This window comes from Balaenoptera physalus, assembly GCF_965194825.1.
Source record: "Balaenoptera physalus genome assembly, chromosome: 6".
In the NCBI taxonomy this organism is placed as follows: Eukaryota; Metazoa; Chordata; class Mammalia; order Artiodactyla; family Balaenopteridae; genus Balaenoptera; species Balaenoptera physalus.
The window spans coordinates 88,243,638-88,268,361 of NC_138885.1; the positions used below are offsets into that span (position 1 = coordinate 88,243,638).

Genomic DNA, 24,724 nt, shown 5'->3' on the forward strand with positions numbered 1-24,724 from the left:
TTTTGGAGGTTTTTTTTGTTTTGTTTTGTTTTTTAGGTCTTTTCCACATCTAAAGAGTCTACAGTTCAACTCAAAACACATTTCCCACAGAGTTTCCAGAAAAACATTTGAGTAATTGTCCCCAAAGGAAAAAATATTTAGCAACAAAGCCCTCCACTCCTAGACTAAAATATTCCCTCTGCTTCCTATGGATGGATAAAATAAGATTAGCAGTAGCATGAGGGTTTAGGTTATAAATAAGAAAATTTATAGGCAGAGTTAAAACACTAGAATGAGAAGGAAAGAATCATTCTTGAGATCAGGACACCAGAAGAGGACAGATTCTTATTTGCTTGGGATTCTTTAAAAGAGAACCTGTAAAATGGCAGAGACATGGAAAGATTATCCTATAAATGAAAAGATAAAAGACATTTGAATAGAAGGAACGAAGAACGTTTACTGAGATGATCCTTCTCCAATACTCCTTCCCCTGAAAAATTCCCCAGAGCAGGAGTCTCTGCCTTCTTTCTGAGGCCACTATCCCAGGCCTCATGTTCACCCTCCATCCTCTGGGGGTGTCTAAAATACCAGTGAGACTCACTGCTATTCCCGGCCACCTTTCTTGAACTCAGCTATACCACACCCCTTCACTCTGCACACATGGTACAGGGCATTTGAGAGCCAAAGTGGACTATTTTCCTGCATTTTCCCATCTTCACACCCTTGCTCAAGCTGATCAATTTACTTTGAGAACTTTTCTTTTAACTGCTCCCAAGCCAATAACCACAGCTCAGTAGCCAGCTTCTCCATGAAATCACCTGGGACCCATCCCACCGTGCACTCCCACCTCCCACATGAATCTGTCACATACGGAAGGAAACTTGCACTTCTGAAACTTAAAAAAGAAATGATGAGAAGTTAAACATTGGGTGTCCAAGGAATAAAATGAAAAAAAAGTTTCCTGAAGCCCTTTTAGACTTCCCAGTATAGGGGGGCCCATAAAGTCACTTTTTAAAAGCGTACAGTTCTGTGGCATTAAGTACATCCACACTGCTGTACAACCACCACTACCATCCGTCTCCAAAACATGACATTTTTGCTTAAACTAGTTTGCGAGGGATTTCTGTCACTTGCATCCAACAAAACCCTGACTAATAAATAAATGCAGAGTATAGAGTGATAAATACAAGAAATTCATACAGGATATGAGGGGTTTTTTTTAAAACAATGAATAAAACAAAATTTTCTGGCACTGTGAAAGCAAATGGGACCCTGATTATTCTTGAAAATAATCAGAGTCTGGGAAGACCAGAAGATAATTAACCAAATGGATCATGTAGTGTAAATCACTGAAAAGAAGTTTCTTTGCTTTGTAATAGGAGAAAGCAGTAACACAAAAAGGAAGCTTGCATCTCATCTCCCAAGGGAAGATATTCTACAGAGGAAATTAGAATCAGGCCAAACAGACAAATCTCCTAAGGCAGGGAAAAGCCTTAGAGAATATGGAAGGAAGGAACGAAAGAGAGTAAAAGCTTAGCAGAAAAGATTCCCTTTAACAAGCTTTAAAAAGCTGCCCTGTTTATTGTCCTTACCTACACAAATAATTGTGTAGGTAAGAAACAGGAGGAATATTCCAGGAGCACTTTTCTTCATGTCAGCAGAAAAGTCTGTGCCGTATAAATTACTTTGAAATTAATGTACTTGTACAAGATACTTGTTTTCTTTTCTATTCTTAAACTGTGACATACTTAAAGCATACGAAACAATTTAGATAATTACAGACCTACTAACCACTTTAAGAAGTGAAACATGACATCCGTGTACCTACTAACCAGTTTAAGAAGTGAAGCATAACAGATGTAAGTAAAGCCCCACACCCATCACCCATCTTCCACTCCACAGTAAACCACTACCCTGGTATCGGTAGTCATCAATCCCATACATGTTTTTAAATATTTACTGGGTGTGTTTATAACCATGAACAACATAATGTTTTAAAGGTTTATATGGAGTCATAGTATCCATATTCTCCTGAAGCTTGCCTTTTCCGTTCAATATTATGTTTTGGAGATTTACTTATGTTGGTGCCCATAGTTCTAGTTAATTCATGTTTACACCTGTATAGTATTCCACTGCATGAAAAATAACCACTCTATTTCTCCATTTCAGTTAGGTTTGTTTCCAGTTTGTCTGTTTTTCATTACAAACAATGCTGTGGTGAACATTCTTGTACTTGTATGCTTCCCCTTATTACTTATAAAACAAATAAGTTTTTGAATTCCAAAAAACTTTTAAAGAAAAAAGTCTGATGAACGAATAAATCTATGACTCTACAAATGTGTAAGCAAGCCCCCCAAAGTGGGAGATGCACCTCCACATGTGTAATAGAGTGCATGTAGGAAAAGAATTTTCTATCTGTATTTATGAAATAGTAGTTTCTGAGATATTGATTACAGCTAGAGAAAGGATCTTGGTCCCTTAAACTGTTCCCTGAGCACATTCTGCATTCTAGAAGGCAACTCATGTCCTAGGCTTCAACAGGCAGAGTACGAGAAACACCACCACCACCACTGTCATTGCTCTGAGGGAAGTGGTTCTCCATGGCTTAAACCCTGACCATAGGGGCTTCCCTGGTGGCGCAGTGGTTGAGAATCTGCCTGCCAATGCAGAGGACACGGATTCGAGCCCTGGTCTGGGAAGATCCCACATGCCGCGGAGCGACTACACCTGTGAGCCACAATTGCTGAGCCTGCGCGTCTGGAGCCTGTGCTCCGCAACAAGAGAGGCCGCGATGGTGAGAGGCCCACGCACCACGATGAAGAGTGGCCCCCGCTTGCTGCAACTAGAGAAAGCCCTCGCACAGAAACGAAGACCCAACACAGCCATAAATAATAAATAAATTAATTAATTAATTAAAAAAAAAAAATCCTGACCATAGTTTAAAGAGATTTAAGGGGGAGAAAAAACTGAACAAATGAAAAAGGAAGGAGAACAAACAGGAAAATCAGTTTCAATACACTGTATGCACAATTGGCATTTTCCTCCTTATAAACATATTAATTTTAATCTGAAACACTATATATATAAAGTTGCATAATCTTTCGGGTATTAAAACCAAAATCTGTAAATCAACTCTAGTCCAATTTAAAAAACAAAACAAAACAAAACAAATTCTACTTTTCTAAGCTGATCCCAAAGGGCAGTCCTGGAAAAGGAGCAGAAGGGGATGGTCTTGAGATGAGTTCTTCAGAACCTAAGATAATAATTCACAATTTTCATAGCAGTCTAGTCACTTAGCAAGAGTAATTAGAACTTTCTGCAGTTGAAGTCCCCAAAATTCTGTGATATACAGCATATAGAAATGGTTTATAAGTTGGGCCTTGGAAGCCAGGTGATCTGAGTTCAAATCTCAGCTCTGCTGCATATTAACCATGACCTTGGATAAATTATTTAGCATCTTTTCTCATTTGTAAGGTGAGGATAATAATAGTATCTACCTTGTAATAGTTGTTAGAGAATTAGAAGTTAGAATAGGAATTGGCACCTAAGTGGGCAAAAAAAAAAAAAATTAGTTATTATATTCTAGCCTTATTTTTTTAATTAAAAAAAAAGTTCTCTATTAAGAGTAGATATCTAAGAACCAAATCACTTTGCTGTACAGCAGAAATTAACAGAATATTGTAAATCAACTATACTTAAATTTTTTTTAAAAAGTAGATATCTAAGGAGTAGTCTTTTGTGCCCGTTTTGGACATTTGAGTTTCTAATGTTTACAGGATTAGCTGGGTGATGAATTTGGGGTCATTTTTCTTTTCTTCATTATGCTTTTCTGTACTTAAAAAACTAACACCTGATTTTTTTTTTTTTAAGCCTCATAGAATTTTCAAATACAAACTCAATTTTCTTTTTAGGAAAAGGAGTCAAGGGCTAGTAATAAGTAGAAACGTTGATTGTTTTAAAAGTGCCTCTTATCTAATTATATCTGTTCCTACCCGATGCCACATGAGGTCAGTTACTATCCTTTCCTGGTATAGGATTGTTATAGCTCACAGGCTCTAAATTCAAAACAAATGTGAAGTTTATCATGGCTATAAATGGTACCTTCCTGTTTGCAAGAAACAACAGTTCTGAATTTTGCCTAGATTCTTCTGACACAAAAGAGGATTACATAGCCAGAGCTTTTTATGTGTGTGATGGGGAGGGAGCGAGGGACGGAAGGGGGGTGACCTTGGGCTTTGGATTTACTATGACCGGCTTATGTGCTGGATGATAACCACCTTTGGGGATCCAAGGAACCAAAGGCTTGAACAGAAAGTACTTGTGAGGAAACCTTCAGTATCAAATTTGATGCCACGTCTCTTAATTTTTCTTTTGATATCCAAGTATAAACTATAAAATCATTCAGCCCAATTCCTATATGGTTAATAATTTGAAACTAAGTAAATAAAAGGAATGTTCAATTAATCTTATGTTTTCCAGTGCATTACCTTTAAAAATAAATCTGGCTTGGGGGAATCTGATTCCCAAGGAAGGGTAATTTGCTTTAGCAAGGACTGGAATTTTGACCCAAAACCAGACCTAATAATCTGGCATTTATAAAAATATGATTTCTGCCTTGGGACTTAAAAAGAGGTATGGGTTAGAAATTACTGTGCTTACCTTAAAAATAATTTGCAACCCAAACATTCTCTTCGAGGCCTATGAACCAGTTCTCCCAACATAAACTCTGAGGAAAAACACTTTCAGTTACCTAAAAACAGCAATTCCTCCCTTCTGGCTATGTTAAACTCTCTTTCTCCTATCCTCCATGCCTCATAGAAGAAAACTTTTATGGCTTCCCCTGCAGAATTAGCTTATTGTACAAATCAATGACATAGCTTCAATAACTCTTTAATAACTTTTCTATGTTTTTCAAGACAAAAATGATCAGTGTTCTTCATTATAATAAACCGATTTACAAGCTGCTGTGTAGCTTATAAATCCCTCGGTAAGAGACCAGCTATATATATTTTAGAATAGACTGTTATGGCTAGAGGGGATTTTAGAGTTGATCCAACTGGGCTGCACATTTGAATCCCCTGCAGAACTTTTAGAAATACTGATGCTGGGCGTACCCCACACCAATTAAATCAGAGTCTCTATGGATGGGGCTGGGGTATTGTATTTTTTTAGGCGCTTCTCAGGTGATCCTGATGCATAGAGAGGGTCAGGTACCACAGATGTGATCCAACCACCTCATTCTACAGGTCAGGAAGCTGAGGCCCAGAGCTGTGAAGTGACATTCCTAAAGTCACATAGGTAATTAGCCCATAATAACGTGGGAGTTAGAACCCATGTCTTCAGATTCTTCTCTATTACATTACTTTCTTTCATAACTCTATTTCTCCTTATGAAATTAGATCTCAGAGTCTGATTTTAAAAAGGGACCCCAATTTGGACCCAATTCCCTGAGAGCTTCCAGAGACCAGCTACACAATAGTCAGTCTAACTGTGGCCTGGACGCCCAGCCATTGGCTGCTGTTATAACAACCACATCACCATGTGAGCTGGAAGACGCCCACTGCTGCCATCTTCACCAGGAAGCAGCAGCCTAATTCACAATCTATTTTAATGGTTTTCTTTATTGCTTCCATCAACCCCTGTCCTGATACTTCTCTTTAAAAGAAATAATAACAACAGCCTCTAAAAAAACTTCATTTGGTGGTAAACTGAATTTCTAGTGTAGGGATGAACTAAAAGCTTTCATGTAAAGAAATGGCTTCGGGGCAACTTCTTGAAAAAGAAATTATTTGCTGATGGGTGGTCTGAAGCTTTGCTTTCAGGAAGAGCTGACATGGGACTGCAGAAATAGTGTATGGAGCTAGAATGGGCCAAGCTCCTCAAGAGCTGGGTGTCATGTGGCATCGCTGGTCCCTTTCCAGATTCTGGAAAGGGATAAGCACAATGACCCCACCTGGGGTTTCATGAATACCTCATGATTCACACAACTTAAGGTGTGAAAACCCCTGGAAAGCAGTCTCCTCTGCTTGTCCTGCCTGATCCCATGTGCATGTCCCAATCCTGCTTACCTATTAAAAATAACCAAGAAAATGTTTTTGTTTTAACCAAAAGTTATCCTCTTGGGGCAGGAAGAAAAAGACAGCTGACCTGTGAGAAAGAGGGGTCAGAACCACAACAGAGTAGAATGAGAACTGGCCCAGGGGTCCGAAGACCTCAGTTCCAGCCCTGCTCCTGCCACTTACTGGTGGCATATGTTGGGGCAAGTCCATTTCTTTCTTTTCTTTTTGGCTGCGTTCGGTCTTCGTTGCTGTGCCTGGGCTTTCTCTAGTTGAGGGAAGCGGGGGCTACACTTCGTTGCGTTCCATGGGCTTCTCATTGCGGTGGCTTCTCTTGTTGCAGAGCATGGGCTCAAGGAATGTGGGCTTCAGTAGCTGTGGCGCACGGGCTTAGATGCTCCGCGGCATGTGGGATCTTCCCGGACCAGGGCTCAAACCCGTGACCCCTGCAATGGCAGGCGGATTCTTAACCACTACACCACCAGAGAAGTCCTGGAGCAAGTCCATTTCTAGTGGCTTATTTTCCTCATGGGCAAAGCTGGGATCACACCTGATGGGTTGGTTATGAAGACCAAGCAGATAATTTAATAGATAATTTATATTTTAAGAAATCCTTATAGAAGAATCTAACCCAGAGAGGAACCAAGATGGCAGAGTAGAAGGACATGCTCTCACTCCCTTTTGCGAAAACACCAGAATCACAACTAGCTGCTGGACAGTCATCGACAGGAAGACACTGGAGCTCACCAAAAAAGATACCCCACATCCAAAGACAAAGGAGAAGCCACAATGAGACGGTAGGAGGGGCGCGATCACAGTAAAATCATATCCCATAACTGGTGGGTGGGTGACTCACAGACTGGAGAAAACTTATACCACAGGAGTCCACCCACTGGAGTGAAGGTTCTGAGCCCCACGTCCAGCTTCCCAACCTGGGGGTCCGGCAACGGGAGGAGGACTTCCTACAGAATCAGACTTTGAAGCCTAATGGGAATTGAGTGCCGGACTTTGACAGGACTGGGGGAAACAGAGACTCCACTCTTGGAGGGCACACACAAAGTAGTGTGCACATCGGGACCCAGGGGAAGGAGCACTGACCCCCGGGGAGACTGAACCAGACCTACATGCTAGTGTTGGAGGGTTTCCTGCAGAGGCAGGGGGTGGCTGTGGCTCACCACGGGGACAAGGACACTGGCAGCAGAAATTCTGGGAAGTACTCCTTGGTGTGAGCCTTCCCATAGTCTGCCATTAGCCCCAGCAAACAGCCCAGGTAGGCTCCAGTGTTGGGTTGCCTCAGGCCAAACAACCAACAGGGAGGGAACCCAGACCTAACCGTCAGCAGTCAAGTGGATTCAAGTTTTACAGAGCTCTGCCCACCAGAGCAACAGTCAGCTCTACTCACCACCAGTCCCTCCCATCAAGCCTCTTAGATAGCCTCATCCACCAGAGGGCAGACAGCAGAAGCAAGAAGAACTACAATCCTGCAGCCTGTGGAACAAAAACCACATTCACAGAAAGATAGACAAGATGAAAAGGCAGAGGGCTATGTACCAGATGAAGGAACAAGATAAAAGCCCAGAAAAACAACTAAATGAAATGGAGATAGGCAATCTTCCAGAAAAATAATTCAGAATAATGATAGTGAAGATGATCCAGGACCTCGGAATAAGAATGGAGGCAAAGATCGAGAAGATGCAAGAAATGTTTAACAAAGACCTAGAAGAATTAAAGAACAAACAAACAGAGATGAACAATACAATAACTGAAATGAAAACTACACTAGAAGGAATCAATAGCAGAATAACTGAGGCAGAAGAACGGATAAGTGACCTGGAAGACAGAATAGTGGAATTCACTGCTGCGGAACAGACTAAAGAAAAAAGAATGAAAAGAAATGAAGACAGCCTAAGAGACCTCTGGGACAACGTTAAACACAACAACATTCACATTATAGGGGTCCCAGAAGGAGAAGAGAGAGAGAAAGGACCCGATAAAATATTTGAAGAGATTATAGTGGAAAACTTCCCTAATATGGGAAAGGAATTAGCCACCCAAGTCCAGGAAGCGCAGAGAGTCCCATACAGGATAAACCCAAGGAGAAACATGCCGAGACACATGGTAATCAAATTGACAAAAATTAAAGACAAAGAAAAATTATTGAAAGCAGCAAGGGAAAAACTACGAATAACATACAAGGGAACTCCCATAAGGTTAACAGCTGATTTCTCAGCAGAAACTCTATAAGCCAGAAGGGAGTGGCGTGATATACTTAAAGTGATGAAAGGGAAGAACTTACAAACAAGATTACTCTACCCAGCAAGGATCTCTTTCAGATTCAATGGAGAAATCAACAGCTTTACAGACAAGCAAAAGCTAAGAGAATTCAGCACCACCAAACCAGCTCTACAACAAATGCTAAGGGAACTTCTATAAGTGGGAAACACAAGAGAAGAAAAGGACCTCCAAAAACAAACCCGAAACAATTAAGAAAATGGTCACAGGAACATACATATCGATAATTACCTTAAACGTGAATGGATTAAATGCTCCAACCAAAAGACACAAGCTTGCTTAATGAATACAAAAACAAGACCCATATATATGTTATTTACAAGAGACCCACTTCAGACCTAGGGACACATACTGAAAGTCAGGGGATGGAAAAAGATATTCCATGCAAATGGAAATCAAAAGAAAGCTGGAATAGCTTTACTCATATCAGATAAAGTAGACTTTAAAGTAAAGAATGTTACAAGAGACAAGGAAGGACACTACATAATGATCAAGGGATCAATCCAAGAAGAAGACATAACAATTATAAATATATATGCACCCAACATAGGAGCACTTCAATACATAAGGCAACTGCTAACAGCTACAAAAGAGGAAATCGACAGTAACACAATAATAGTGGGGGACTTTAACACCTCACTTACACCAATGGACAGATCATCCAAAATGAAAATAAATAAGGAAACACAAGCTGTAAATGACACAATAGACCAGATAGATTTAATTGATATTTATGGGACATTCCATCCAAAAACAGCAGATTACACTTTCTTCCCAAGTGCGCACAGAACATTCTCCAGGATAGATCACATCTTGGGTCACAAATCAAGCCTCAGTAAATTTAAGAAAATTGAAATCATATCAAGCATCTTTTCTGACCACAACGCTATGAAATTAGAAATGAATTAGAGGGAAAAAAACGTAAAAAAAAACAAACACATGGAGGCTAAACAATACGTTACTAAATAACCAAGAGATCACTGAAGAAATCAAAGAGGAAATCAAAAAATACCTAGAGACAAATGACAATGAAAACACGACGATCCAAAACCTATGGGATGCGGCAAAAGCAGTTCTAACAGGGAAGTCTATAGCTATACAAGCCTACCTCAAGAAACAAGAAAAATCTCAAGTAAACAATCTAAACTTACCCCTAAAGGAACTAGAGAAAGAAGAACAAACAAAACCCAAAGTTAGGAGAAGGAAAGAAATCATAAAGATCAGAGCAGAAATAAATGAAATAGAAAAAAAGAAAACAATAGCAAGGATCAATAAAACTAAAAGCTGGTTCTTTGAGAAGATAAACAAAACTGATAAACCATTAGCCAGACTCATCAAGAAAAAGAAGGAGAGGACTCAAATCAATAAAATTAGAAATGAAAAAGGAGAAGTTACAACAGACACTGCAGAAATACAAAGCATCCTAAAAGACTACTACAAGCAACTCTATGCCAAGAAAATGGACAACCTGGAAGAAATGGACAAATTCTTAGAAAGGTATAACCTTCCAAGACTGAACCAGGAAGAAATAGAAAATATGAACAGACCAATCACAAGTAATGAAATTGAAACTGTGATTAAAAATCTTCTAACAAACAAAAGTCCAGGACCAGATGGCTTCACAGGTGATTTCTAGCAAACATTTAGAGAAGAGCTAACACCCATCCTTCTCAAACTCTTCCAAAAAATTGCAGAGGAAGGAAAACTCCCAAACTCATTCTATGATACCACCATCACCCTGATACCAAAACCAGACAAAGATACTACAAAAAAAGAAAATTACAGACCAATATCACTGATGAATATAGATGCAAAAAGCCTCAACAAAATACTAGCAAACAGAATCCAACAACACATTAAAAGGATCATACACCATGATCAAGTGGGATTTATCCCAGGGATGCCAAGGATTCTTCAATATACGCAAAACAATCAATGTGATACACCATATTAACAAACTGAAGAAAAAAAACCATATGATCATCTCAATAGATGCAGAAAAAGCTTTTGACAAAATTCAACACCCATTTATGATAAAAACTCTCCAGAAAGTGGGCATAGAGGGAACCTACGTCAACATAATAAAGGCCATATACGACAAACCCACAGCAAACATCATTCTCAATGGTGAAAAACTGAAAGCATTTCCTCTAAGATCAGGAATGAGACAAGGATGTCCACTCTCACCACTATTATTCAACATAGTTTTGGAAGTCCTAGTCATGGCAATCAGAGAAGAAAAAGAAATAAAAGGAATACAAATTGGAAAAGAAGAAGTAAAACTTTCACTGTTTGCAGATGACATGATACTATACATAGAGAATCCTAAAAATGCCACCAGAAAGCTACTAGAGCTAATCAGTGAATTTGGTAAAGTTGCAGGATACAAAATTAATGCACAGAAATCTCTTGCATTCCTATACACTAATGATGAAAAATCTGAAAGAGAAATTATGGAAACACTCCCATTTGCCATTGCACCAAAAAGAGTAAAATACCTAGGAATAAATCTACCTAGGGAGACAAAAGACCTGTATGCAGAAAACTATAAGACACTGATGAAAGAAATTAAAGATGATACCAACAGATGGAGAGATATACCATGCTCTTGGGTTGAAAGAATCAATATTGTGAAAATGACTCTACCACCCAAAGCAATCTACAGATTCAATGAAATCCCTATCAAATTACCAATGGCATTTTTTACGGAACTAGAACAAATCATCTTAAAATTTGTATGGAGACACAAAAGACCGCGAATAGCCAAAGGAGTCTTGAAGGAAAAAAATGGAGCTGGAAGAATCAGACTCCCTGACTTCAGACTATACTACAAAGCTACGGTAATCAAGACAATATGGTACTGGCGCAAAAACAGAAACATAGATCAATGGAACAAGATAGAAAGCCCAGAGATAAACCCACGCACGTATGGTCAACTAATCTATGACAAAGGAGGCAAGGATATACAATGGAGAAAAGACAGTCTCTTCAATAAGTGGTGCTGGGAAAACTGGACAGCTACATGTAAAAGAATGAAATTAGAACACTCCCTAACACCATACACAAAAATAAACTCAAAATCGATTCGAGACCTAAATGTAAGACCGGACACTATAAAACTCTTAGAGGAAAACATAGGAAGAACACTCTTTGACATAAATCACAGCAAGATCTTTTTTGATCCACCGCCTAGAGTAATGGAAATAAAAACAAAAATAAACAAATGGGACCTAATGAAACTTCAAAGCTTTTGCACAGCAAAGGAAACCATAAACAAGACGAAAAGACAACCCTCAGAATGGGAGAAAATATTTGCAAACGAATCAACGGACAAAGGATTAATCTCCAAAATATATAAACAGCTCATGCAGCTCAATATTAAAGAAACAAACAACCCAATCCAAAAACGGGCAGAAGACCTAAATAGACATTTCTCCAAAGAAGACATACAGATGGCCAAGAGGCACATGAAAAGCTGCTCAACGTCACTAATTATTAGAGAAATGCAAATCAAAACTACAATGAGGTATCACCTCACACCAGTTAGAATGGGCATCATCAGAAAATCTACTAACAACAAATGTTGGAGAGGGTGTGGAGAAAAGGGAACCCTCTTGCACTATTGGTGGGAATGTAAATTGATACAGCCACTAGGGAGAACAGTATGGAGGTTCCTTAAAAGACTAAAAATAGAATTACCATATGATCCAGCAATCCCACTGCTGGGCATATACCCGGAGAAAACCATAATTCAAAAAGACACATGCACCCCAATGTTCACTGCAGCACTATTTACAATAGCCAGGTCATGGAAGCAACCTAAATGCCTATCGACAGACGAATGTATAAAGAAGTTGTGGGGGCTTCCCTGGTGGCGGAGTGGTTGAGAATCCGCCTGCCAATGCAGGAGACTCGGGTTCGAGCCCTGGTCTGGGAAGACCCCACATGCCACGGAGCAACTAAGCCCGTGAGCCACAACTACTGAGCCTTTGCGTCTGGAGCCTGTGCCCCGCAACAAGAGAGGCCGCGACAGTAAAAGGCCCGTGCACCACGATGAAGAGTGGCCCCCGCTTGCCGCAACTAGAGAAAGCCCTCGCACAGAAACGAAGACCCAACAGAGCCAAAAATAAATAATTTTTTTAAAAAAAAGATTCTTTCTTAAAAAAAAAAAAAAAAAAAGAAGTTGTGGTACATGTATACAATGGAATATTACTCAGCCATAAAAAGGAGCGAAACTGAGTCATCTGTTGAGACGTGGATGGATCTAGAGACTGTCATACAGAGTGAAGTAAGTCAGAAAGAGAAAAACAAATATCGTATATTAACACATCTATGTGGAACCTAGAAAAATGGTACAGATGAACCGGTTTGCAGGGCAGAAGTTGAGACACAGATGTAGAGAACAAACGTATGGACACCAATGGGGGAAAACCGGGGTGGGGTGGGGATGGTGGTGTGCTGAATTGGGCGATTGGGATTGACATGTATACACTGATGTGTATAAAATTGATGACTAATAAGAACCTGCAGTATAAAAAAACAAACAAACAAACAAAAAACTAATACTAAACTTTCTTTGGGTTATTTGTATGGAAATATGTTAATATAAATGTTTCAGACATTTCATGAAATTTCTAAAAATCTTATATGTTCTGGTATAATGTTATAAGTCATAATTCTAGTTATTACTTTAAAATGTGTATCTCAGAAATAACTAAATTTCCTTGTCAATTGCATTATTATGAACTTTCATCCAATCTTTAACCGTGGTCATTTTTAAGTCTTTTGTCATTTACAGACAGTTCTGGGTGTACCCTGATGCTTTTGCAAAAATGTTCCTATAAAAGGGTTTCATCTTCAAGGAATTCATGGAAAAGACTCTGACAAGTATAGTTTTTTGGTAACTGACTATACTGCTGAACTGAGTTAATAAGTATTTTCAGAACTCTAATGGAAAACTGATAAATTCATAAAGTGCTAACAAAAGATCAAGATGAAAAAAAAATTAATTACATGGGACTGAGTGAATTGATGAGGATGATTATAATTTTTGTGACTTTCTGTTTGAATTAAAAAAAAAAATCCCACAAGGACTCAGAGGCAAAAAATATACAAATCAATTTTCACTGCAAAGTAAAGGAGCAGTTACAGTGGAGGATTACTGGACTGAATGTCAATATTATGACATAGAAAAAAAAATATATATATATGTGTCATCTTGGGCATGTTACTTAACTTGTCTCATATGTAAAATGGGATAGTAGTAGTATTGTTGGGAAATTATGTGAGATAGTATATGTAATGTAGAGCACTTAGAATGGTATATGGTTCAACCAAAGACTAAAACAAATAAATAAATAAATCCTTACAGAACTGCACATAAATGTAAGTATTACTGGGAAGAGCAAAGGAAATGAAAAGAGACTTACATCAGCAGATAAAAAGATAAAACATTCAGGAATACTAAATTCCTAAAAAAAGGATTTGACTATAGAACACGAAATGTCAAAAATATTAGTCCTTTTTCTGTTAAAACAAACTTTACAAGTAATATAGGCTCATGTGCAGAGACTGGAAAAATGCACATGAGAAAATTTTCAGTGAATTAAGATTATCCATAATCAAACCTCCCAGAGATGATGCTATGAAATTTTGGAATTCATTTTTTCATACTTCCTCCTGTCTGTGTATATATAAAAACAGAAAATTTTCCCCAAACTGAGTTGTAATAACTCTAGCTAATTAAGTCCTTTAAAAGCACAGAGGAAGTTTCAAGACCTAATGAATTAAATAATAACTAGTTTCTCTTTTTGATTACCATGTAATTAAAATATATGAAAAATACAGAGCACAGAAACACTGAAGGATAACATTTATAAAGCACTTATATTGTGCCAGGCACACACCTAAAGTCCATACACAAACTAACCCTTTTGGTTCTCACAATAGCTCCATGAAGTGGGTACAATTATTGTCCTGAAAGCAAGGCCCAGTGAAGTTAAGCAACTTGCCCCAAGGTCACACAGTAGGTAAAATGCTAAACTGGGATTAGAACCTAGGCAGTAGGGCTCCAGAGTCCACATTCTTAACCACTTTGCTATGCTGCCTCTCAAATAGAGATACAATATTGTCACTGTAGTTACAATATTATCACGATTAGGAAAAAAAAAAACTCCCTTATGCTTATCTATAACTTGGCAGCAAATGATATATAAAATAGGGATTGCTAAGCTAATCATAAAACTGTCCAACATGTTGAAAATTATAACCCAAATAATGTAGCAAATAAATACTGATTAAAGTAAACAGAACTTGCATTTCACAAGCACAGATGGAAGGATGATCTTGGAGGAGGGATACTGGTGACAAATGTAGCCAATACAAGCTTTCTTCAAGGACGCACTGTGTTTAGGTTTATGACGTAAAGGGTTAAACTGCCAAGAATTTTTAAAAAGGTTGATGCATCTGTGGCTGCATTTCCCCAGAGTACCATAACCCGTAGTCTTGCCAAAATTAAATAAAAGGATTGACTGTCCTCTTTCTTCCTCTGCCTTCAGAATGTCACCATCTGAACCGTGTGGGGAATAAAGCTACTATGAACTCAGCATTCAGGAAGAATTTTCTGCTTGGATTGCAATCAAAACTCCTATTCCATGACCGGGTCCCAGGAGTCTCAAAGGGCACTAGAGGCAGATTCAAACACTCATCCCTTCCAAGGAAGATTTTGAAAAGGAAAAGCATGTGAGATAAGAAGTTATACAATTAATTATATCATAGGTACTGCTAAGACAGGGCTATATCCTAGGTTATGACATGTGCACGTCACCAGACTGACCAAAGAGAAGTAACATTAAGTAGTATTTTTATGACATGTGAGAGGTACCCAATAAAGGAGAGGGAGCAAGGGAGAGTATATTAATCAAGAAAGCTAACTACTATGCCAAACATCCCCTAAATGTCAGTACTATTGCACAGTAAGAGTTTGTTTCTTTCTCGTGTTACAGTCCAATGCAGATTAGGAGAGGGCAGAGATCCACGTGGCCATTCAGGGTCTCAGGCCTCTTCCTCCAGTGCTTCCCTCACCTTCCAGGACCCTCAGGGTCCTCTTCTGGATTCTGTGCTTACAGTCAACAAGCCAGGAAAGACAAAGTAAAGGAACATGTGGGAGGTTTTATAGGGACGAGGCCAGAAAGTGACCACATTCTACTGGCCAGAACTCAGTCACCTATCCCCACCCAACTGAAAGGAAGACTGGAAAATTGGACCCAGAGAGAAAAGAATACAGGGTTTGATGGAATATTTTCTCTGCCATGAGGAGGAGGAAGGAAATCAATCCAGATTTGGACAAAAATAGACAGACATGCCTTTAGCTAAGTCATTGTCAGCAGCCATACTTCTTGGGGGTAAACTGAGCTGAACCTGAATTATCAATCAATTAAGAATGTCCTACCATGAATACCTTTCCCTAGCCCTGCCAAACATGGAATGATAACCCCATGTTCCTCTAGGCCAGTGGTTCTTAACCAAGGGCGATGTTGCCCTGTCAGGGACATTTGGCAACGCCTGAAGACATTTTTGATTGTCACAGTTGGGTGAGGAGTGCCACAGACATCTAGTAGGTAGAGGCCAGGGATACTGCTAAACATCCTACAGTGTACAAGACAATCCCCCATAAGAGAGAATTATCTGGCCCAAAATGTCAATAGCACCATGGTTAAGAAGCTCTGCTCTAGGCCTTGAATCTAGGGTCTTGTTCACACACCTATTATAATACTTGCATTCATGTGCCATTTCTGTGTACCTACTATGTGCCCGGTGCTTCACCTTGCACATTGTAATGGAATAGTTATTTCCATGTCTCTTCTTCCCCTTCCCCACTAGATTATGAGTTCAGGGCAAGAACAGAATTGGTTTTTGTATCCATCACCACCCTCCAGTGTCCACTAATATCAGGCATATAATACACGTTGAATGAGTAGATGGGTGGATGAACCTGAACCACTGTGTCCCACACTCTCACCTTCTGAATAAATGAAGGTATTTGGTTCTCAAGACTTCCCGTTTTGAAAACCTAACAAAACAACAACAAGGAGGTGATAATCCAGTCTGTCCTTAAGAAATCCAATGCTCAAAGGAGCACATGGCCTTAGAGGCTGGTAATGAAGCACAAAGCCTCACCTTCATAAGTCAGCTCTTCACAAACCCTCATCCAGGCCCAAAGATATAGGAAGTTGTACCCATGTGGCAGCTGCCTGTTGAACTTCATTTGATCTGAGCTCTGTATATGCAACTACCATCCCAGCTTCAATAACACAGCACGTGGGGATGGGCACAATGACAAAACTGTTTGTCATTCAAAATCTGTCCACACAAGAGAAGAGGAGAGGAGCCCCTAAGGTCTGGAGTAGGGCCCACTTCCTTCTAGAAAGTAGCTTCCCTTAATGGCAGTGAGTCCACTGATCCAAACAGAAGTCAGCCCATGAGGTTCCTTTCCTGGTTCTCTTCCCTCCTCATCTCTCCCCATCCTCTGCATCAGCTTTTGAATCTAAAAGAGAGTAGAGCTCTCGGGCACATCTCAAAGCATGTCAAGGACAGATGGAACGTGTTGTTATACCACTCATCACCAAAACACCACCTCACTTTGAAAAACGTTTTCCAAGAAAGTTCTTTCATATTTGTTATCTTATTTGACCCTCATCCTCTTCCTTCAAGCCTAATATTCTCTCACAACACTTTTCAATGGTTTGAAGCTTTACTGGGACAAAACATGGTCCCAGTACATTTCACCCTGGGCAGCTCTGCTATGGTGCACACCCTCATGCTAGGTGAAGAGAGAACAAAATTTGAAACCAGAGAGCCTGGCTCCATCCAATTGCTGACGCTGTCACTTACCAGCTCTATGGCTCAGTTTATGTCATCATTTTCTCTGGGACCATCTCCTCCTATATGAAGCAGAATCAGTGCCTCCTGTGCTACTTCATCCATTGCTCTTAAAAGGATCCAGTGGGATACACCATGCAAGAGCATTTCGTAATGTGGTGTCCTAGCTTCTTCCCAGAAATGATTAATATGCCTCTCAGCCACTGAACGTCTCTGACTACGGTTGAACTGCTAGAAAATACAAATTAGATCGCATAAATGATATTATTTAACTGAGGGCTGCATTTTTTTCTTCAACCAATATCTGATGATTTCTAAATTGACTTAACAAAGTGAATAAACAGAAACTGCTTATATTCTCTTTCATATCACAGCTTCTCATTGTTTAGCAATAACTCAAGTGTAACCGCACTCATCTTTGGCCAAGAAAAATAATGCAATGAAACAATTCAAAACCATACACTGTTCTTTCAGTTTTCTCTCCTAAGACACCACAAAACTGGAATGACAGAGGAATGTCTTGGGACCACTGGATGTACTTTTTTTCATAACGAATAATATATAAACATATTATCTGTTTAAAAGTCTCACACGATACAAAAATATAGAGTAAACAAAAAAAACCACCCATCTTCACTCCCCAGAGGTAATCAGCCATCAGTCTGTCTGGTGTGCATCCTGCCAGACTTCTTTCTGCAAATAACTATATGTGTTTATATACAGAAATCTCTTATTCTGTTTTGTTATATAATAGAGATCATACTTTAAGAGCTGTCCTACAACTTGCTTTTTTGACTTTTTGTATGTTTTCCCATGTCATGCATGCCTATCCACCTCATCTTTTTTTTTTTTTTTTAAGAGTAAAACAGACACTTGATTAATTTATTTATTTTTTTGGCTGTGTTGGGTCTTCGTTTCTGTGCAAGGGCTTTCTCTAGTTGTGGCAAGCGGGGGCCACTCTTCGTCGCGGTGCACGGGCCTTTCACTGTCGCGGCCTCTCTTGTTGCGGGGCACAGGCTCCAAATGCGCAGGCTCAGTAGTTGTGGCTCACGGGCCTAGTTGCTCCGCGGCATGTGGGATCTTCCCAGACCAGGGCTCAAACCCGTGTCCCCTGCACTGGCAGGCAGATTCTCAACCACTGCACCACCAGGGAAGCCCACCTCATTTTTTTAATAGCATATGGTTTTCTGTTAGGTAAATACCCCAAACTTTACTTAACCTTAATGGTCCTCGATTTCCAAAATTACAAAACTTTGCTAAACTTTAAAACTTTTAAATCTCCATTTGATTGCCTCTCTCCAAATTTCACCTGAAAACCACTTCCAGTAAGTTCTAATATCTCCTTTCAATTGAGTCATTTTAAGAAAAGGCTGAAGAGAGGGTTAGCAGTCTATACTCAATGCTAAATCTTTCAAACTTCATTCCTTATTCATTGCTAACAGCATTTGTTCAATTAGTCCTACGTTTCACCTTCAGAGAGAATGGGCCTATACCTATGGGCTTTCCATGTTATGCATTACAAACTTCAGCCTCAAAACACACACACACACACACACACACACACACAATGCTAAGACGAAAGAAAGAAGGCTTGCATGTGAAAATCTTAGCAAGCTATATGGAATTGTCTACCCAGTTAAGCATGGTCTTGGGTTCTATAAAAGAACTAAATAGAATGATATTGCTAGAATTTTCCACAAAAGGAAAAACTATCTTCACTTGGAATTTCCAAATTCAAATATTTGTTGATTGCCTACTATATGCTGAGAGGGGATCAAAAGTAGTCTGAGATCCAACCTCTGCCTTCTAGAAGCTATAAAACAGTTGGGGAGGTGAGGTTTACAGGAATAAAACAAGTAACTAACAATGCAAAGTAGTCCAAAGTCATTCATCTGAGTGAGCAAATGAATGGTTCAAGCAATGGTGCTCCAGGAGGAGCTCTCAGGGACAGTAAATCAAGGGAAGTAACACCGCACAAGTCACTCTGAATAGAGCCCTCAGCACTGCAGTGAGGGCTTGAAACATAGAGTCAGTTGATGAGGGCTATTTGTTACATGACCATCAAATAGTAATTCTGAGTCTAAGACACTCCTGGACAAATGAATAGAAGTATAAGTGCACATCTGGTAGAAACAGGACATAATAAAGCTCCAATAGGTGAAAAGCCAAAAGATGCCACCTAGATGCTCAATACAAACCCAGAGCTATATCCAGAATCTCCCAACCCCTGCACCTTCTACGGGCCAAAGAGGCTGCAACGCACTATCTCTGCAAAGCCTTCTTGGTGGGATCAGAATTTAAGTTGTAGGCACTTTTCCTCTCCTGAAGGCTGACTGCATGTAAATACATTCAAAAACCATCACTAAGCATCTACTATGTGTCTGTTGCCTAAGTTAAGAGCAGATTAAGAAGACACATGGTTCTTACCTTGAAAGCGTTCACAAGTATCTGAACAACTGAACCCACCTCCCCAGCTAATCAATGGTAGAGCCTGAACACATTGAAAAAAAGGAGCAACAGGAGAACATACGCAAAAAATATTTCTGTAGGCCAATAAAAAGAGGATATTACAAAAGATTTCTTGTGTTCGCTTATTCTTACAATGTTGAGTCTTATCATCTACAGGGCCTAGTCGTTTCTTTCAACTCTATGGACAGAAGTGTTGTCTATCTATATATCCCTTTAATGAAGCTTTTAAATAAGTTTCAATTTTCTTTCTCCATTCATGACAAAGGTAGCCTCGATCTAAGCCCCAAACTGCCAATATCTCCCCTCAACAAATGACTAAAAAAATAAAGAAAGGAGGGAAGGAAGGAAGGGAGGGAGGAAGGGAGAGAAAGAAAGAAAAAAAGAAAAGAAAGAAAGAGAGAGAGAGAGAGAGAGGGAAGGAGGGAGGGAGGGAGAGAGAGAGAGAAAGAAAGAAAAATTTTACAGTAGCTATGAGAAAAAGAGAACTGCTGTACCACGTCAAGTCCAAGTTTGTACAGAGCACATGGTAAGAAGAAATACACTAAACTGTAATTAAAATGACTTACAGAAGCAGCAAAGGCACAGCAGCATTCAGAAATACTAGAGGGAAAATCGAGAGAAGCAAGACATTACTGTCTCTCACTAGAAGTCAAGAAAATAGGCGAAACAAAGTGTTCTTTGATGGCTTGGCAGCAGCGAAGATGGCAACAGTGTAGAACTGAGCTGATGAGAGGCAGCATAGACTCATTTTTGGAGCAAACTCGACTTCTTTAAGTTGCTTGCCATCGATTGTGGGTCTCATATAATAGCTGATTTTTTTCCCTAAGAATAGACCTTTGTTCTCATATAGTACTGCACTCTTGAATGTTTCAGTACTAGTTACGACGCCTAAGAAAGGCACCAAACACTATATTTGTTCAAAACAAAGAAGGAATCAGTTATTAAATCATCTTTTCTAAGAACTCACCAATCAATAAATAAAATGTGTTTGGAAAACAAATATTTTCCTGCCTCTGCTGTTTTTACTTTCAGTAGCATTAACTTAAAAGGTACCATTTCAGCAATATTTTTCTCAAAAAACGAGACTTACCAACTCACTTGCATTCAAACCACTCTGGTCCTCTCCCTTTTTTTTAGGAATGAAGCTCTATTCAAGGGAGCCTGTGCTCATTAAAAATATCTCACAGCATTAATGTTCTCATTAGAAGCTTCAATGGGTGTGATGTCTTTAATGCTGGCTCTGTTTGTGTCTACTATCCACCTGTGCAAATGTCTAAATGACAGTTGATAAACAATATGTAAATCACTGCGAAAGAGAACCACGCAGAAAAACCTGGAGCTTAATTACATGTCCCAGAGCATCACCTCCAAAGATACAAAAGGTCTGACTGTTTTATCTATCTTGTGATAGATTTGGAATTAAGTGATCAGATTCTCTGCAATAATACTGTAATAAAAGACAATACTTAATTCCTTACAAAAGTGACATCCTTACCAAATAAGCTTAGTTTATTCCCACCGTTTTCCCTTATTTACTGTGCACCAGTAATGCACGGGAATGCAGTGGCCTCCTTTCCACTCCTGAAATGCATCAGCCCTCTCCCTTCTCACAGCTTCTGCACAGACAATTCCCTCTGTCTAGAACATTCTATACACTCTTCCTCACCTAGTTAAATCCAATTCACCTTCCAGATCTCAATTCAAAAGGCCCTTGTCCAAAACACCCTTCCCTCACCACCCTACCACTGTCCCGTCTAGATGAGATTCCCCGTTACATAGGTTCTTGCAGCTTCCTGTGCTTTTCCCTCAGAGCACTTATCAGTCTGTAGAGTAATTATGTAACTTTGTGTGTTCTTTGACTAATATCCATCTTTCTACACCAGACTGTAAGTCCTGCCAGAACAGAGACTATGGCTGTTTTGCTTTCACTGGATTCTTGGAGCCTAACGCAACGCCTGGAATATAGTAGGCACTCAATTTGCTGACTGAATTTAGTAAGCAAACCCCATCATGTCCTGACACCCTGCCATATAAATGGTCAGGCCAAATAAAGATGAAGTGAAGAAAATAGTGTTCTGAAAACTGTCTGATCAATCGGCTTGACATAGTGCTAGTAAGTAGATTCTTCTCGGCGAATTTAGTTTATCTTGATGTATGCTATGGTCATGACCCTGACAAAGAACTGGTTTAGTCCTAAGGATAGCATAATATGATAGAAGGATTAGGTTCTGCAGTGTAGTTCAGAAAATCCCAAACAGCAGTGGCTTAAACAAGATAGATGCATATTTCTCCCTCACTGTAAACAAGGTCTAAATACAAAGTTACCCAGGACTGCTACAGTGATCTGCAGTGAGAAGACCCAGGTTCCGTCTATCTTGCTGCAAAACTCTGCTTAGCATCTACTTCATGCTTCTACTTCATGATCCATCAAGGCTGCTCAAGTCCAGTCATCCCATCCAATTCTAGGCATCAGTAAGAAAGAAAGAGGTAAAAAAGAGGTAAAAAAGCTTCCCCCTTTCTAGAAATTTCACACATAAGTCCTTTAGTCAGAATGTAGTCATACAGCCATACCTAGAGGCAAGGGAAGCTAGAAAATATAGTCTGTATTCTAGAAGAAGTTTATATTAATAACAAAGAACGGAAGGCTGGATACTGGGAGACAATCAGTAGTTTCTGCCACAAATTGCAAAAATATTTGAGGGGATCTCGTTTGCTGTTCCTGGTAAGAGCAGGTCCCTCTTCAAATGGATGTCATCTAAGCAAGTAAGACCGACCAAACGGGAGAAAGAAACCTGTATGTCCAACAACGGAATGTAATTCGAGCCTTAATATGAAGAAACAAGTTAGTCTCCATGCAAGATAACCAAGTATCATCGTCACATGAGTTCTGAAATGTGTTTTTAGTTTTGCTTTGATTTTATTTTCTATTTTCATAAAATGTTTGTACCATTTACACTATCCCAGAGCAGACTCAGAGTTTCATGTTTCATAGCCTGCCCGTTCTACTACATACCACCTTTGCTTTGGTCTTTGAACTATTTTTTTTAGTCTTTGGGAGTTTCAGTACCCTGATGGATTTCAGATCATGAACAAGAGATGAAAATGTGACCAGCGGAACACTAATGTAAAAACCAAATGCAGGGTGTCCTACATCAGAGCCACCGCCGGGGAGGAACAGCCGCTGCCTCCAAAGAGTGGGCCCTGAGGGAGAAGGCAGCGAGAACACAGCAGATGACCCCAGCGCTGCCGACAGGAACATGGAGATCTGGAAGAGCAGGAAGCTCATTAGGAGCTTGGAGGCGGCCCGCAGCAAAGGCACAGGCATGATGTCACTGATCATCCCTCCCAAAGACCAGATTTCACGAGTGGCAAAAATGTTAGCAGAGGAGTTTGGAAGTGCATCTAACTTTAAGTTACTAGCAAACCGCCTTTCAGTCCTGGGAGCCATTACATCTGTACAACAAAGACTCAAGTTTTATAACGAAGTACATCCAAATGGCCTGGTAGTTTACTGTGCTACAACTGTAACAGAAGACAGAAAGGAAAAGAAAGTCAACATTGACTTTGAACCTTTCGAACCAATTAATAGGTCATTGTATTTGTGGGACAACCAATTCCATCCAGAGGCTCTTACAGCACTGCTTCCGGAAGACAGCAAGTTGGCATCATTGTAACAGATGGTAGTGGTGACTTTTTGGCACACTCCAAGGAAATACAAGAGAAGTCCTGCACAAATTCTCTGTGGCTCTCCCAAAGAAACATGGTGGAGGACGTCAACCAGCCTGCATCTTGCCCATTTAAGAATGGGAAGTGACCTAACTCGATTTGGAAAGTAGCTCAGACTGCAGGGCAGCTGTTTATTTCTGGGGACAAAGTGAATGTGACTGGTCTCGTTTTAGCTGGATCAGCTGACTTTAAAACTGAACTAAGTCTATCTGCTATGTTTGATCAGAGGTTACAGTCAAAAGTTTTTAAATTAGTTGATACATCCTACGGTGGTAAAAATGGATTCAACCAAGCTATTGAGATATCTACTGAAGTCCTCTCCAACGTGAAGCTCATTCAAGAGAAGAAATTAATAGAGCGATATTCTGATGACATCAGCCAGAGACATGTTCTTCATTGCCAAAGCAAAGAAGAGGACAAAATTTTCTATCAACTCCAGAGAAAGAGAAGGATAAATCTCATTTTACAGACAAAGAGGCACGACAAGAACATGAGCATGATGCCCCTGTTGGAATTGTTTGCTGACAACTATAAAAAAAAATTTGGAGCTATGTTGGAAATTGTCACAGATAAGGCACAAGAAGGATCCCAGTTTGTGAAAGGATTTGGTGCAATTGGAGGTATCTTGCGGTACCGAGTAGATTTCCAGGGAATGGAATACCAAGGAGGAGACGATGAATTTTTTGACTTTGATGATTACTAGGTAGTTGACATGGGTCTGGCGAAACGTGCCTCACTCCCCAGCATCCAACCCAAGGAACATACCCGTGGTGGAATCCAAACAGATCCCTGCCTCACAACTGGAACATTTCTAGAACTTAATCCACGAGCACTGGATGTTGAAAAGAAAACCGAAACAAAACCTGACCCAACCCTACACTTTGGTTTGTCATGGTATCAGCACAGCAACCTACAGCTAAGTTCCTAAATGCCACTTTGGACTAATTTTTAAATCCCAGTTTTTATTTTTACTTGACAGTGAAATTGGTTGCTCTTGTATTTTATGGGAAAAAAATGATGTTTTTAAACTTCATACATAGAAGCAAAAATACTTTCACTGCTGTAAACCTTCAAAAGTTAACAGAAATGAGATCGTTCGATTGGAGAAAAATTAAATTGCTGCATTTCACAGTGACCCATTTACATGGCATCCTCAGATTAGACTGCATAAGGAGAAATATATGTGGTGAATATCGGGAGAAAAAAATACCAAATACAATCAGTCTAATTCTTCTCAAAAGGCTTCAATGTGGGTTTTCAGTTAGAAGAGGGGCTTTTCATTTTTCTGCTAATCTCTCAAACACACTCCCTTATAATATATG

The 24,724-nt window shown here is 39.6% G+C and overlaps 1 protein-coding gene and 1 pseudogene across 3 annotated transcripts in view; one reads left to right on the forward strand and one right to left on the reverse strand.

Annotated features, from left to right (window-relative positions):
* ANKRD44 (ankyrin repeat domain 44) overlaps nucleotides 1–24,724 on the reverse strand; it is a 325,415-nt gene that overhangs the window by 232,318 nt on the left and 68,373 nt on the right. The window lies entirely within an intron of this gene.
* Nucleotides 20,084–24,724, forward strand: part of LOC309663329 (eukaryotic peptide chain release factor subunit 1 pseudogene) — a 79,347-nt pseudogene continuing 74,706 nt past the window's right edge. The window contains exon 1 of the transcript XR_014268413.1: nucleotides 20,084–24,380. The product of XR_014268413.1 is annotated as a eukaryotic peptide chain release factor subunit 1 pseudogene (transcript). The remainder of the gene's footprint in view (nucleotides 24,381–24,724) is intronic.